General features: G+C 40.0%; 1 pseudogene across 1 annotated transcript in view; it reads right to left on the reverse strand.

Annotated features, from left to right (window-relative positions):
- LOC309967283 (tripartite motif-containing protein 26-like) overlaps positions 1 to 15,543 on the reverse strand; it is a 66,215-nt pseudogene that overhangs the window by 47,816 nt on the left and 2,856 nt on the right. Inside the window, exons 2-3 of the transcript in view lie at positions 515 to 610; positions 59 to 289 (exon numbers count right to left, since the gene is read on the reverse strand). The product of the transcript in view is annotated as a tripartite motif-containing protein 26-like (transcript). The remainder of the gene's footprint in view (positions 1 to 58; positions 290 to 514; positions 611 to 15,543) is intronic.

Raw genomic sequence — 15,543 nt, forward strand, 5'->3', positions numbered from 1 at the left:
AGGGCTACACTGCATCCTGGAGCAAGGGGACCCAGGTACAGTTTAGTTGGTCACTCACCTGCAAAAGTTCAAGTGCTGGCTGCCGAGCCTTCTTCTCTAACTCAGAAATCAGGGTCTCAAGCTGGATGACCTCCTCAGAGCCCTTGGTGACATGGCTGTTCCTCCCTTCAGTGAGCTCTTGCTCCATCCCATCCAGCCACTTCAACAGGTACTGCTCCCTTTCTCTCAGGAACTGATGGCTCTGCTCAAACACTGATGCTATGTCTTGCTTGTGGTTCTGGAATTTTGCCTGCAGTAAAGGCAGAAAGGGGAAGAGGATTTCTTCTGAGAGGCTAGGAAACACCAGAACATTTGTGAGATCTGGGAATGAGTCCAGAACAAGAATCCCTTTCATCACACCCTCCTTCTCCCCATCCTTCAATATCCCCCCTCCCCCTGACACACACACACACACACACACACACTCTCCCACCCAACAGAGGTACACAGAACATTCACTTGAGACTTCTCTTACCAGCAGGGCCTGAATCTCATCTTGTCCCGTAGACTAAAAATTCCGAATCCTGTCCCTGTCTCCCTTCAGAATCTTCAGATGGTTTAGAATTTTACCCTATGGAAATAAACATGGGTAATATTAAGATGAAGATGAAAATGCCCTCAATAAGAAAAGAGATTTGCAAAATGATTCCAGAGTGAAATCAGATAGTGTTTGACCTTATGTAGTATAATAAGGTAACTAGGATGGAATAGTTTCTATCCTACTTAATGAAGAAGAAACAAAGTGAGTGCTATGTTAACTTAGAGCAGTTTCTCAGAAGTGAGATAAAATGAATATTAAACTTATACTGTACCATATGTTAATTATATCTCAATAAAACTGGAAGAAATTAAGTGAGATAAAATAATGATTTATTATCATTGCAAGTACTAAGACTTATAGTGTAGTATTTATTTATACTTACTCTTTCCACCACAAATATAGATAATTTATATTAAAATTAATTGATAACATGGAAGTAAAAAAGAAAATCAACACAAAAAGTGAAGGAAAGTATATGTACTAACTCCAAATCATTAAGAGAATGACTAAACTGGTTTGAAGAGTCCCATCAACCAAGGAGAAAAGGGAAATACTGAATCACATTAATTATTCAGCTGACAGGAGAAAAAATACTACTATGTCAGAAAAAATAATAGTTTCCCTGAGATTAAATTCTGAAAGAAAACTTATACAAGATATATTCTCAAATATTCTCAAAAATATTTTTACAACAATAATGTGCTAGAAACACACAATTCGAAGCTACGTATCCAGAGGGCTATCAAGAGCGCTGGTATTCTGTACTGCTGGTTGAGACTTGATTGATTGCCTCAGAAACTAAAACATCAAGGCAATGGGACAGACTTGATATTATAAAAGATACGAAAACAAACCAGTTTATTATCCAAATGCAAAGGATAACATGTTGCCAAGAACTTTCCATGCTACAGAATTTGAACCTTCACTTACACCTGTTAGAATGGCTATTATTTAAAAAACAAAAGATAAGTATTGGTGAAGATGTGATGAAAAGGAAACCCTGGTACACTACTGATGGGAATGGAAACTGGCACAGTCATGGAAAACCCAATGGATGTTTCTCAAAAAATTAAAAATAGAACTACTATATGATCCAGCAATCCCACTTCTAGATATTTATCTGAAGGAATTGAAATCAGGATCTCGAAGAGATATCTACCCTCCCATGTTCATTGCAGCATTATCCTCAATAGCCAAGATATGGAAACAACCTAATGTCCAATGGATGAATGGATAAAGACAATGTGGTATATACATACAATAGAATATTACTTGGCCTTAAAAAAGAAGGAAATCCTGCATTTGCAACAACACAGGTGGACCTGGAGGACATTATGCAAAGTGAAATAAGCCAGACACAGAAATTCTACAAATACAGTAGAATCTCACTTATATGAGAAATCTAAAAATAGTCAAACTCATAGAAGCAGACCATAGAATGGTGGTTGCCAACAGCTGGAGGTGAAGGAAAAGGGTAATAGTTTGGTCAAAGGGTAATGGTTTCAGTTATGCAAGATAAATAAGTTCTGAAGATCTACTCTACAGCATAGTGCTTATAGATAACAATACTGTGTTATATAATTAAAATTTGCTAACAGGATAGATCTTATGCTAAGTGTTCTTATCTCACACACACACACACATACACACAATAACATAATAATAATAATAAAGCGGGTGGGAGGAAACTTTGGGAGGTGATGGATATGTCTATGGCCAGCTACTGAGCTCGTGCGCCCCTAACTAGAGAGCCTGCGTGCCGCAAAACTACTGAGCCCACGCACTCTGGAACCCACGCACCACAACTACAGAGCCCACGGGCCCTGGAGCCCACGCACCACAACTAGAGAGAGAAAACCTGCACGCCACAACTAGAGAGAAGCTCGCGCACCACAGTGAAAGAGCCCACATGCCTCAACAAAGATCCCACGTGCCGCAACGAAGACCCAACGCAGCCAAAAATAAATAAATTAAATAAATACATAATAAATCTTTAAAAAATTGGACTGCAATTTTAAAAATCAGTATATTACATATAATAAAGAGTAAATGGTATTTAACAAAACTTGTGTTTTAGTGTGTGTGTATGCGTGTGTGTATGCGTATGCATGTATATTAGACTGGATTGTGAATTAATTTCTTACTGTGATGTTTCAAAAAAATGTTTGAAAACCCTTAGTTTAAACCATGATGATGAGCTTTTCCAGGCAGAGTATGAATAACAGACCTATGATTGAACATAGTGGTTTCTAATAATCTAACTCTCATACTCTCAAATGAGTTTTAAAATATAGCCCTAAATTTTTGTAATTCTTATTCTCTACTGTTGAATCATTTAAAGCAATTTATTTTTATTTTTTAATATTTTATTTATTTATTTATTGGCTGCATTGGGTCTTAGTTGCCACATGCAGAATCTTTCGTTGTGGTGCGCAGGCTTCTCTCTAGTTGTGGCGCTCGGGCTCCAGAGTGCATGGGTTCATTAGTTGGCGCACTGGGTCTTAGTTGCGGTATGTGGGATCTTTCGTTGCAGCACGTGGGCTTCTCTCTAGTTGTGGCACGTGGGCTTAGCTGCCCCACGGCGTGCGGGATCTTAGTTCCCTGACCAGGGATAGAACCCATGTGACCCGCATTGTAAGGCAGATTCTTTACCACTGGAAAGTCCCTATGGTCCATTTTTTAAAATGCCGTTATAACCCACAAAATTGATGCCATGATACAAGGTATTGCAGTCTACACTTTGAAAAACATTGATTTAAACCACAACAACTTTATCACTAACCCTGACCTCTACCCAGAAATGCAAACTCTAGGGAGCTACAGAAGCCTACTGTATCACCACTTGAGTATACCACTTGCACCTCAAATTCACACCTCCAAATGCATTATCTTCCTCATTGTTCCTACTCCTCAGTAAAAGGTACCAACAACCACTCCATGACCCAAGCCAGAAGCTAGGTGTGATTTTAGACAGCTCATTCTCTTTCACTACTACCTCCGATATCTGGTCACTGAATTAAATAATAGAATGTCTGAAATAAAAATTTCACTGCATGGCCTTAACAACAGAATGCAGATAATAGAAGAAAGAGCCAGTGACCTTGAAGATAGTGCAATAAAAATTATCAAGTCTTAATAAAAGAGAAAAAAAAAGATTTTTTTTTAAAAAAGGAGAAATTCAGTGACCTATGAAATATTAAAAGGTCTAACATTCATGTCATTAGAGTCCCAGAGAAGGGACAGAAATTGGTAAAGGAAAAAAATGTTTAGAGAAAAAATGGCTGAAAACTTTTCAAATATGGCAAAAGACATAGATTTATAGATTCAAGAAGCCCAGCAAATGCCAAACAGAATGACTTTAAGGAAAACCGCCCCAGATACATCATAATCTAACTTCTGCAAACCAAAGATGAAGAAAAAATCTTGAAAGCAATCAGAAGAAAATAACATATCACAATGAGGGGAAGAACGATTCAAATCGTTCAGATTTGAATCCGAACAGATTTCTCATTAGAAACCATAGAGGCCAACAGACAGTGGGGCAAACATCTGTAAAGTCCTGGAGGAAAAAAACCTGTCAGCCCAGTGAAATGTGCTTCAGAAATGAAAGCAAAATATAAATATTTTTAGATGAAGGTAAACTGAGAGAATGTGTCACCAGCAAACCTGCCCTAAAAGAATTGTTAATGGAAGTTCTTCAGGCTGATGTGAAATTCCAAAGGGACATTTGGAACTTCAGCAATAGCAACAGAACAGAAGAAAGAGCAACAGAAATGGTAAATATTTGGATAAATACAGTTGTCTATTTTATACCTCACACATTCTTCAAAATATGTAGGACTGTTGGAAGCAAAAATTGTAACATTGTTAGTGAGATAATGTATGTATATGTAATACATATGACAACTATAGGGAAAGCAACCTATATGGTTGTAAGGCTTCTACATTTTACTTGAAGTTGCAAACTTTTAACTCGAAGTAGATTTTTAACTCTAAGGTATGTATATTGTAACCCAGAGACCACTACCAAAAAGGTAATATGAAGAGATATAGCCAAAAGCCAATAGGTAAGTTGATGTGGAATATTAAAAATATTAGAATAAAAGAAGAGAAGGCAGGAAAAGTAAAATAGAAGAGTAAAAAACAAAGGGTACAAAACAGAGATGATAAAATGGTGGACCCAAGTTCAACAATGTTAATAATTACATTAAATGTGAATAGTCTAAACACACCCATTAAAAGAGATTGTCAAATTGGTTTAAAAAAAGACCAAACTATATTTTATCTCCAAAAAAACCCACACTAAATATCAATATAATAATATACTAAAAGTAAAAGTAAAGTATAGTAAAAGAATTGAAAAAGATGTACCATGCAAACACTAACCAAAATAAAGCTGAAGTAGCTATATTAATATTAGACAAAGTAGACTTCAGAACATGGTATGTTACAAGGGATAGATAGGGCTATTACTTAATGATAAAGGGGTCAATTCTCCAAGAAAACATGCTAATCACAAATGTGTGTGCAACAACAGAGCTGCAAAACACATGAAGCAAAGACTGATGGAACTGATATGAGAAATAGACAAACCCAAAATTGTGTCGGAGACTTCAACACTCCTTTCTCCAAAACTGAGAAAAATTAGACAGAAAATCAGTAAGGATAAAGAAAACCTGAACAACATATCAACTAGCTGGACCTAATGGCAATGACAAAACACGCTGCCCAACAAAAGCAGAATATACATTCTTTTCAAGTGCATATGAAATATTCATATAAAGGAACATATTCTGGGCTGTAAAACAAACCTTAACAATTTAAAAGAATTGAAATTATACAAATTATACAAAATATGTTCTTTAACCATAATGGAATTAAACTAGAAATAGAGAACAGAAAAATATTTATAAAATCTCCAAACATTTGGGGATTAAACAATGCACTTTTACATAAGCCATGGTGAATAGTATTGTATCAATGTCAATTTCTTTGTCTCCTAAGATGTTATCACTGGCAGATGATGGGGAAAAGGGTACACAGAGGTCCTCTGAGCTATTTTCATAACTTTTTGTAAATCTTAAACTATTTAAAAATAAAAACTATTTAAAACTTTAAAAAAGAGAAATAAATAAAAATGAGTGAAGAAAGCCTATGTGATCTATGGGACACCATCCAAAGAAACAAAATCTGAATCACTGGTGTTCCAGAAGTAGAAGAAAGGGAGACAGGGACTGAAAAACTATTTAAAAGAAATAATGGCTAAAATTTTCCCAAACCTGGGAGAAATTTGAATATTCAAGTTCGTGAAACTATTAGATCACTCCATTATTTCAGTCTGAAATGATCTTCTCTTAGACGCATTATAATAAAACTGCCAAGAATATAAGATAAAGACAGAATCTAAAATCAGCAAGAAAGAAGATTGTAAACTACAAAGGCACCCCTATTAGGTTATCAGTGGATTTCTTAGCAGAAATCCTACAGGCCAGGAAAGAGTGGGATGATATATTCAAAGTGCTGAAAGAAAAAAATTGCCAACCAAGAATTCTCTATCTGACACAGTTGTCCTTTATTAAGGAGAAATAAAGACTTTAACAGACAAACAAAAATTGAGGGAGTTCATCACCACTAGATCTGCCTTACAAGAAATGCTAAAAGGAGTTCTTCAAGTTGAAATGAAAAGATGCTAATTAGTAACATGAAAACATACATATATATACAACACACAGGTAAAGGTAAGTATACAGTCAAATTCAGAAAACTCTATTACTGTAATATGATGGTGTGTTAACCACTTAACTATAGTGTAAAGGTTAAAGGACAAGAGTACTAAAAATAACTATAGCTACTATAATTTTTAATGAATATACAATATAAAAAGAGGTAAATTTTGGCATTAGAAGTATAAATGGGTGAGAAGTAAAAGGGCAGAGTTTTTGCATGCTAGTGAAATTAAGTTTTTGCATGCTGATACATCTAATAAGAGGTTTTATGTAAGCCTCATGGTAACTAAAAAGCAAAAAAAACTTACAGTAGATTCACAAAAGACAAAGAGAAGAAAATCAGAGCATACCACCACAGAAAATCACCAATTCACAAAGGAAGGCAGCAAGACAGGAAACAGAGAACTACAAAACAGCCAGACAGAAATCAATAAGATGGTATTAGTTAGTAAGTCTTTACATATCAATGATTACTCTAAATGTAAATGTATTGAATTCTTCAGTCAAAAGTCACAGAGTGGCTAGATGGATTAAAAAAAGATCCAAATATAAGCTGCCTACAAGATACTCACTTTCAGCTTTAAGGACACTCATAGGCTTAAAGTGAAGGGATGGAGAAAGATATTCCATGCAAGTGGTAAACAGGAGAGCAAAGGTAGCTTTACTTATATCAGATAATATAGACTTTAAGCTAAAAACAATAACAATAGACAAAGAAGGTCATTATATAATAATAAAGGGATCAAGTCATCGAGAAGATATAACAATTATAAATATATATGCACCAGGGACTTCCCTCGTGACCCAGTGTGTAAGACTCCACGCTCCCAATGCAGGGGGCCCGGGTTCGATCCCTGGTCGGGGAACTAGATCTCACGTGCATGCCGCAACTAAGAGTCCACATGCCGCAACTAAGAAGTCCACATGCCCCAACTATGAGCCCACGTGTTTCAACTAAAAAAGATCCTGCATACCGCAACTAAGACCCAGCACAGCCAAAATAAATAAATAAAAATATATTTAAAAAAAAATATATATATATATGCACCCAACACCAGAGCACCTAAATATATTAAGCAAACACTAACAGATCTGAAGGGAGAAATAGACAGCAAAACAATAACAGCAGGGAACTTCAATACTCCACTTCAAGCAATGGACAGATCATCCAGAGAGAAAATCAACAAGAAAACGTTCGACTTGAACCATACTTTAGTCTAAATGGAACTAACAGACATCCAACAGCAGCAGAATACACGTTTTTGTCACCATGCTGTATAATACAACTCTAGAACTTATTTGTCTTGTAACTGGAAGTTTGTACCTTTTGACCACCTTCACCCATCTTGCCCACCCCGCCTCTGGAAACCACCAATCTGTTCTTCATATCTATGAGTTTGGTTTTTATTAGATTTCTCAAACAATTAAAAATAGCACTACCATATGATCCAGCAATCCCATTTTTGGGTATATATTCAAAGGAAATAAAAACAGGATATCAGAGAGATACCTGCACTCCCGTGTTCATTGCAGCATTATTCACAATAGCCAAGATATGGAAACGACTTACAAGTCCATCTATGAATGAATGGATAAAGAAGATATGATATATCTATATCTATATAATGGAATATTATTCAGCCATGAGAAAGAAGGAAATTCTGCCATTTGTGACAACCTGGATGGACCTTGAGGCATAGCGCTAAGTAAACATAAATCAGACAGAGAAAGAGAAATACTATATGATATCACTTACATGGAATCTAAAAGAAAAACAACTCACAGAAATAGAGAGTAGAATTGTGGTTACCAGGGGCTAGGAGAATGGGGGAATTGGGAAGATATTGGTCAAAGAGTACGAGCTTCCAGTTATTAGGTGAACAATTTCTGCGAACCTAATGCATTGCATTGTTTTTATAGTTAACAGTACTGTATTGTATAATTGAAAACTGCTAAGAGAGTAGATCTTAAATGTTCTCACCACAAAAAATAAATGGTAATTATGTGATGCGATGGAGGTGTTAGCTAACACAGTGGTGGTAATCATATCGTAGTATATGTGTTTCAAATCAACATGATGTACATTTTAAACTTACACAACATTATGTATCAATTATATCTCAATAGAGTTTGGGGGAAAAAAAAGAAATGCCAAAGATTCTACAAACAGGAGCAGAACTAATAAATGAGTTTAACAAAGCCACAGGATACAAGGTCAATATTTTAAAAATTGTTTGTTAATACACATAAATAAATAAACTACTGAAGATTGAAATTTAAAACAGTATCATTTACAACAATACCATAAAATGTGAAGTACTTAGGTATAAATCTTACAAAATATCTGTAAGATATCTATGCTGTAAGCTAAAAAAAAAATGGAAGAAATCAAAGATCTAAATAAATGGTGAAATATATTAATGGCTTGAAGGACTCAGTATTCTTTAGATGTTATGTTAAACCATGGAAAGGCCAAGGAGGCACCACTGTAGAGCTGTTCTTAGGGCATCAGTTGGCCTTAACCCAGCAATGAAGCTCCTTCCAACACCACCATCACCCCCATTATCTCCCATAAAAGGGAGATAATAATAATAACCCCCACATCCCAGAGGACTGCAGAAAGGATTCAGTGAGATCAGGTAAATAAATGAAACTCACTCTGCAAAGCAAAATGCGCTATAGAATGTTGGTTATTATTTCCACACCAAGAAAGGGAGCTAATATTTCACTTTTAGCTGCCATCCTGAGCCTCACAGGGACCCCTGCTTTGAGCCTCTTGTTTCTGTCTCCTTTGCAGTGCATCCATCATCACAGCACCTGGCCCACCCTTCCGTGGCCTCTCCAGCCCAGCCCCGGACTCACTTGGGCCACCTGCCGCCTAATCGCAGAAAGGTCTCAGTCACTGGGCTCTGCTGGAGCCTCTGCGACAACTGCCGGGCCCTTCTGGGCAACCCCAGCCCTGCCTGTGCCTCCGGGACCCCTGCCCCTCAGACCCGCGTCTTGGACCCTCAGGAAAGGCCTCCACCAGGCGGCCCAAGGACTGTAGCCGTTGCTCAGGGACCCGCGCCCAGGTCGGCAGGGAAAAGGAAGGCCCAGTGGCACCAGGGGGATTCACCAGCTACGAAAGCTTTTAAAATAATTTGTGCCGCGTTGTGATCCTCAACAAGCCTGTGCGTCAGGGCACAAAGGCGCTGGTAGGCCCATTTTACAAATCAGAGCAAGGAAGGCAACACAGCAGAGACCAACTGGCCAAGATGGCTGCCCTCACTTAGCCCAAGTCCCTGTGGCCCCGGGGGCGAGCCCTACGGTTGCTTGGCAACGCGGGGCACCCATGCTCCCAGGCTGGCGCCTAGTTTCCCGGACCTACAGGTGGAGGTTTTACCCTTTGTACCAGGGGGTTCACCCATCCAGAGTCAGGTGCTTCTGCCATTTTCAGTATTCATTTGCTTTTGCCCTTTTGAAACTCCCAAGTGCTCCACCCCACCCCACACCCTAGCCCTTTGGAGAGGTCGTGGACCATTGGAGTTCCACCGATCTGGACAGCCATATCCACTGGTATCCCAGAATTCGTCTATATTTTCCCTAGAGGGATGTGTAAGGCCTTACCAACTCTTTGTGTGATGCCAGACACCCATTATTTTTTACCTCAGACTAGGCATGTATGTTGGCAAAGTGCAATGTCACATATAACTAAACAATCAGTGGGAACAAATCTGAATCCCCAAAACGAATAGGAGCACAAAAGATGTAAAAGGTCATAGTAGTTGTAAAAAAAACATTTTTGCATGGAATTTACATCTTAACTGCTTCTAGGCCGGACAGGTTATTAGGTCTATGAGGCCAGCATTACCCTGACACCAAAGCCAGATAAAGACTTGACTACTCAGATTCCTCTGCATTTTCTTGGCCTAGAGAAGTGGCCCACTCCTTCCTGTTATGGGCTGTCCTCCCCAGTGGTGGGTTAAATGGTGGCCCCCCAAAAGATATGTGTACTCTTGAATCCCCAGAACCTGTGAAGGTTAACTTATTTGGAAAAAGGGTATTTGCAGTTGTAACTAAGTATCTTGAGATGAGACCATCCTGGACTACCAGGGTGGACCCTAAATTCAATCCAAATGTCCTTATAAGAGACACACAGAGAAAAGGAAGAGGCAATTGTGAAGACAGAGGCAGAACTTAAAGTAATACAGTCACAATTCAAGGAATGCCTAGAGTCAATAGAAGCTGGAATAGACAAGGAACAAAATATCTCCTAGAGCCTCTGGGGAGAGTGACCTCTGCCGGTACATTGATTTTGTTCTGATTTTGGCCTTCAGAACTATGAGAGAAGACATTTGTTGTTTTAAGCTACCTAGTTTGGTTACCGCAGCCCTCAGAAACTAATACATGCCCCCTTACTAAAAGATGACACAGTGACCTCTGCCTTGCGACATAATATGTACTCCTCTCAGGACCAAGGGCTAACCTCTCCTCCTGACCATTAGATCAATAACTATGGCTGTCAAAAATACTGAGTTGGAGAATTGTGGACCTGCTAAGGGAGGAAAGATATTTATCCTCAAAGAGCTGAAGGATCTGGCCAGGGTGTACCAACAAGAGTCAAACGAGTTCGACAGCAGTTTCATAGTCACATTTACTCACACCCCAGGGAAAGAGAACACTGCACACCACGCAGAGCCACACACGGAGGGTGCATTTGGGAACGGTGACCAACCAGTGGCTGTGGGAGGCAGACTATGTAGTATCAAGAGGGTGAGGTGCCCCCTGGTTTTTGTGGGAGAATGTGATTGGCTTGTTTGAAAAATTCTGCAGGCTGGCAAGGAACTGAAACACACTGTTCAGGGATAAGCAGGAACTATGCCCAGACTCTTTTGATAAGAAAGTCTGTTTGACTAGAGGACTTTATTTGCAGGAGCAGAGTTGGGAGGGAAACTTGTATCGGGGCCTTAGTATATGTAGAGACATCTGTTACCTCAGTTTATAATTTGGGTATCTGTGAGGCAAGATATTCCCAGAATTCTTTACCCCAAAGGGGGCAACTCTTAGGCAATGGCTCAAGAGTTTGTAAAAAAGTACAGATGTGGCCACTTGCTGGCCAGGCATTCAGTGCTAAGATGACTGCCAGAAGTGTGGCCAGTTGTTCTGACCTCTGGGTCCTCTCCTTTATTAGGGACATCCTGGTTAAGGGATGAAAATCAAAAATGTTCCACTGAGCTCCTTTATGTATTATGGTGATGATACCATCTGCAAATTGTATCAACTCCCATTGCTGTTCACTTGGTTGATCCCAAGGGGCATCCCAGGTAGCCAAGAGGTCTGGGAGAGAGGACTTCCTCTAGCACCAAGAAATCTGGCAAGGGACTGGGGACAGGGGAGGCCATCCCCTCCTGCAGGTAAGTATGCCAAAGGGTCCAGGTTTGGCTCCATCCTATAGCAAGGAGGCCTAGGTAGCTATGCTGGGCTGTGGGGTGCTTTCATGATCCAAGGCATAATGGGCAGCTGGGTACAAAGGGTCACAGATACAGGGCCTGTGAAAGTGTCTGTTTCCAGAAGCACACAATAAGCAGCTAGCAGCCGCTCCTCTAATGATACATAGCACAGAACCAAGGAAGGCAACTTTTTGCTTCAGAAACCAATGAACAACTTATGGCAAACTTGGGTAGTCCAGAGACTCCAGGAGGTATGAGAGGAGATTGCTAAATCCTCTACAGTGAAGGAGTCTCTGGAGAAACCAATAAGAGTGCCTCTTGTAGCCTTTGGATGGAGACGGGAAAATTCACGGTGGGTTGATTTGCAGGTAACAGCAAAAGTGAGATTAAGTAAAATTTGTAAATTAGGAATAAGTTGTCTACAGAATCCCCCCAAAAGATCAAAAGGTTGATCTTTTATTAACATTGTGGATGGCAAGAGGGTCAAAGATTTCTTAACAGTGTGTAGGGGATGGAGCAGCCCTTGAGCTGCTGAATAATTTTTAGGAATTGAACAGAGGTGGCTGGCAGGGTCTTGTACTACGTGTGGGGCCATCCCTTTTTTGTGAGCTCCTTTGTTTCTATGTCCTGAATGAGTGTGTCAAATGAATCTTCTCAGAGGATGGTGTCATCAGTGTAATATCATACCTGTTCTTCTGGAGAAGCGTAGATGCAGTTAAAGTCTTGCTTTCAAAGATTGTGTGCAAAGGCAAAGTACCCCACGGTACACCACGCAGGGGCACCAAGGGGTTGCACCTGGTAACACTTTCAACAACTAGGTTCTGTGGGAGGCCAGCTTTGTAGTATCAAGAAGCTGAGTGACCCCTGGTTCTTAGAGGAGGATGTGATTGGCTTGTTTCAATAATTCTTCAGGCTGTCAGGAACCTGACACCACTCACCACTCAGGGTTAAGCAGGAACTGTGCCTGGTCCCTTTGATAAGGAGGGTTGTTTGGCTAGGGCCCTTATCCACAAGAACAGAGTGGGGACGGGAACTTGCAGTTAGGCCATTCAGGGCTCCCCCAATTTTACCCAATGTCAAGGCAGCATATAATATTAAGCTCATTATAATTTTATAATATTAATTACATAATTTTAAGCCTTATACCACATCATGCAAAACATTTTTATCAGTCACAACATTCTAAGAGCTCAATTCCCAGGAGTTGGCCAAAGGTCAGTCATGAAAACAGGCCCTTCTTGGGAATGTGCAGGGTTTGAGCAACTCAGGCCTGCTGAGTTAACCTTTCCATCACAGATACTTACTCCAATATGGATTTGCCTTTTGTGACTGGTTCACTTCTCCCAGCTTTACAACTGTACCCTTGCAGAATGCCTTGTCCATCACCATGGTATTCTATACAGCATCACATCTGACAAGTGACATATTTTGCAGCAAAGGAAATGTGGAAATGGACTTATGCCCGTGGACTTCACTGATCTTAACACATGTCCCATCACCTAGAAGAAGCTGGCTTCATAAAATTCCGCAATGACGTACTTTGAGGCTCACTTACAGCACCAACTGGAAGATGACCCCCTAGGAGGTTAGGGTGCTATCCCAAAGGAAGCAATACGTGCATTAAACCGGTGGCCAACTGTATTCATTTCCTACTGGTGCTGTAACAAATTACCACAAAGCAGCCTGCAGGGGCCTTAAACTAACCCTACCCCCACTCCACACAACCACAACCACATGCCCTAGAAAACAGCCCACAGAATCACAAGCAAATGTAAGTTCCTGATATGACTTCCCTAACAGTCTCCCTTTACTCCCAGAACCATTCCCCGTGCACACCTTAGATAAGGCAGGTGCCCCAGGTCCTGCTTCTCTCTCTGTCTGCACTCTCTCTTAAACTTCCTCTGTGGCCCCTTGAGGCATGCTACGTACCTCCTCCAGCACCTGTTGTTGAGCCATGCTCACCATCTAGCACTCTGTGCTCTACTTAACAGATGTTAATTTAACAGTCATAACGATGAGTCTTATGGGACGAAAAGCAAGATGTCAGTAGAGCTGGTTTCTTCTGGAGGCTCTGAGGGGAGGATCCATTGTCCTCGCCTTTTTCAGATTCGGATGGCCAGATTCCTTGGCTTGTGGTTCCTTCCCCTGTCTTCGAAGTACATCACTCCAGTTTTTTATTTCTTCTTTTTTGTAGTCTAATTTCATTCTGCCTCCCTCTTATAAGAACACTTGCGAGCACATTTAAGGCCCACCTGGATAATCCAGGATAATCTCATCATCTCAAGATTCTTAACTTAATCACATCTACAAAATTCCATTTGTCATATAAGAAAATATTCACAGGTTCTCGGGATTAGAGTATGAGTATCTTTGAAGCCCATTATTCAACCTACCCACACTGCACCCTCTGGCACCCCAAAATTCATGTCCATCCCCAGTGCAAGATATATTCACCCCATCTCAGCCATACTGAAAGTCTCAGCCCATTACAGCATGAACTCAAGTTCAAAATCTCATGTATATATCCTCAATTCAGAAGACCCAAATCTCATCATCTAAATCATTAAACCAGGTATCAGTGATCTCTGGGTATGATTCATCCTGGGGCAAAATTCTACTCCAACCATGGACCTGTGAATCTAGAAAACAAGTTATCCTTCTCTCAAAATTCAGTGCTGGGACAGGTATATGAAACAGCTGTGTTTTCTATTCCAAAAGGGAAAAAGTGGAAGGAAGAAAGGAGTCACTGGTCTGAAGCAATGTTAAAAGCAGCAGGGAAAATTCCATTTGGTTTCAAGGCCCCCTGCCGTTGGTCTCCCTGCCTTTTCAGGCCTCACAGAGCAATGGGCGTCTGTGACCATGCTCCCCAGCGTCTCTGGCACAAGATTCTTCCAGCACCTGCCAGCCCCTGGGCTTTGGACTTCATGAACTTTCTCCCTGCGGAGCAGGACAGCCCTTGGCACAGCAGCTGCCAGCTGTTCCTGGTCCAGAAGGAAGGCTGATCATCTGGTCAAAGGGAAAGTTGTCACTCTCCAACTAGGCATCCTCATTCTGCTATGGGGTCTACTGTGGTGGGAGTATAGATAATTTTTTTGTTTTTTAATCTTCCTTGGTTTATTAATTTTCTTTGTTTAAAACTTTTTGAATAGTAAGGAACTCACATGATTCACATAATCAAAGAGTATAAATATATAACCACAAAAATAAGAGGGTTTATGGGGAAAATAGGGTTTTGGGAGACAACTCAGAATCTACACTTCTTTGTAAACTTAACACTAACAAAACAATCAATAACAATCCAAATAAAAACACTAGCATTGTTTTTAAAAGACTTGTTAAATAGCTAATAGATAAAGATTATGATATGAGGACTTTACTGTTATTGAAAAAAAAAAGGTAAAGATATGTTGAGAGGGTAAGGAAAGATGGAAGCTGGTGGTTTATGGAAACAAGGCAGGGGGTCCTCACCAACAGAAGTTGCAGGATAAGCAGTTGAGACTTTGCACAAAAGTAGGTGTTGATGATGGGTGGCTTTGGCTCATTGTTTTGTGTTTGTTTCTTTTGCACTGGCCTTGTTTGGTTGTCTTGCTATCTTCTTTCTTTTATTGAGAAGCAGCTTAACAGAGTTCCAAATACGGAGCAAAGACTGCACCAAAATCATCATTTTCTATCACTGCAAATGGGTCTCATTTCTACTTAAAGCAGAAGACACCTAGGAAAGCTCTTGTAGGGCAGCCTAATGACATTTTTCTTCCACACTTCTGAGGGGTGCATCAGCAAAAAAATTTGTTGCCATTCCTGTGTAGAA

The sequence above is a fragment of the Leucopleurus acutus genome, assembly GCF_964270905.1.
Source record: "Leucopleurus acutus genome assembly, chromosome: 10".
NCBI classification, from domain to species: domain Eukaryota; kingdom Metazoa; phylum Chordata; class Mammalia; order Artiodactyla; family Delphinidae; genus Leucopleurus; species Leucopleurus acutus.